We start from the raw sequence: 1,852 nt of genomic DNA on the forward strand, positions 1-1,852 counted from the left end.
GCATTCAGAAAAGTGCATATATTGTAAATGTCCAGCTGAATGAATTTTCACAAACTGAACACAACCAGGTAAGCAACCCCCAGACAAAAAAATAGAATGTTACCAGCAACACAGAAGCCTTCCTTTGTCTCCTATCCAATGACCACGCTACTACAACCAACACACACACAGCCACGTTCTTACTGTCTACAACAGAGATTTATTTGGCCAGGTTTTATACTGTACATAAATGATATAAATGAAAGTATGCAGAGTGTTTTATGTTGAACCCTATGATAAATGATATAAATGGAACTATACAGAGTGTTTTATGTTGAACCCTATGAACAGTTTTTGACCTTCATAAATGGCAATTTCATATGTTTCATCCTAATGCTTTTTTATGTGTCTTTTTTTTTGGCCACTTACTTTATGTTTGTGAGATTCATCCCTATTGCTGTGTGTAGCTGCAGATCATTTGTACACATTGCTGTATGGAATTCCACTGTGTGACTATACCACTGTTTTTTATTCATCGATGTGTATTTGTATCTTTCTGATACTTGGATATTATGAATAACACTAGAATAAATATTTTTTTGAAAGAAGTAAGCCTTTATTTCTTTGTTTTGAAAATAAACCTGGTTGAGTCGGTTGCCTTTTGATGATTACTCAAATAGGCCAAATCTCATATTCTCGTCCAACTCCTCCAACTCTTCCTTGGCTTCAGCCTTGGCTGGAGCGGCAGCAGGAGCAGCAGTGGTGGCAGTGGCCCCAGGGGCAGCAGCCACAAAGGCAGATGGATCAGCCAAGAAGGCCTTGACCTTTTCAGCAAGTAGGAGGGTACAATCAGTCTCCACAGACAAAGCCAGGACTTGCTTGTACCCACTGATGGTAGAATGAGGTACTGATGCAACAGTTGGGTAACCAATCTGCAGGCAAACATTGGCAACATTGCGGAGACCCTCCAGGAGGCGAGAATGCAGTTTCCTATGGGATATCAAGCCCTTCAGGGTTGTAGATACTGCTACTGTTGAACAGCTGCTGGATAATCAGCCCAAGGGGGAAGGGAGAGATGTTCAGCATGTTCAGCAGTGTGGCTTCGCTGGCTCCCACTTTTTCACCAGTCTTTATCAGCTGCATATCACTCAGGATTTCAGTGGTGTCACTCGTGATTTTAGTGGTGATGCTTAAAGCTTGGAGAAAGGAGGTCTTCTTGGGCTCTAGACCGGTGTTCTGGCCCGGGACAGTGACTTCACATGGGGCAATGGCACCAGCATGGGCGGCAGCTGGCACCTTACTAGCCAGCAGCATGTCCCTGATCTCAGCGAGGTCCTCCTTGGTGAACACAAAGCCCACATTTCCCTGGATATGAGGCAACAGTTTTTCCAGAGCCGGGTTGTTTTCCAGGTGCCCCTGGATGGCCTTGTGCATCATGGTGTTCTTGCCCATTGGCACCACAGCCTTCCCTCAGAGGAACATGTAGATCTGCTGCATCTACTTGGAGCCCCCATTGCTGCTCCTACAATGAAACATTTCAGATAATCATAGAAAAATCGGATGATCTGAAGGAAGTAGTTGGACTTCCAGGTTGCTCTGTCTTCCCTGGGCTGCATGGCAGTGTGTCGGGGTTGCCACCAAGGGTTTAAAGGTGATGTCACTTTCACAAGGATGCCTGATGAGAGCTAGAATGAACATTCTAATATTTGACTTTTGGTGACTATATGCAGGGCAGATGCCTAGGAGAGGAATTGCTCAGTCGTGGGCTGTGTATCCATTCTGCTTTTGTAATGACTGTCAAAGAGTTTTCCATAGTGGTTGCACCAATTTGCACTCCCACAACCTCACCCACACTGTGATTCTGTCTTTTTAC

The 1,852-nt window shown here is 44.7% G+C and overlaps 1 pseudogene; it reads right to left on the reverse strand.

The window, feature by feature from the left end:
- Positions 1–647: 647 nt before the first annotated feature.
- Positions 648–1,595, reverse strand: LOC140709438 (large ribosomal subunit protein uL10-like; annotated as a pseudogene).
- Positions 1,596–1,852: the final 257 nt, after the last annotated feature.

The sequence above is a fragment of the Chlorocebus sabaeus genome, chromosome 20 (genome assembly GCF_047675955.1).
Source record: "Chlorocebus sabaeus isolate Y175 chromosome 20, mChlSab1.0.hap1, whole genome shotgun sequence".
NCBI classification, from domain to species: domain Eukaryota; kingdom Metazoa; phylum Chordata; class Mammalia; order Primates; family Cercopithecidae; genus Chlorocebus; species Chlorocebus sabaeus.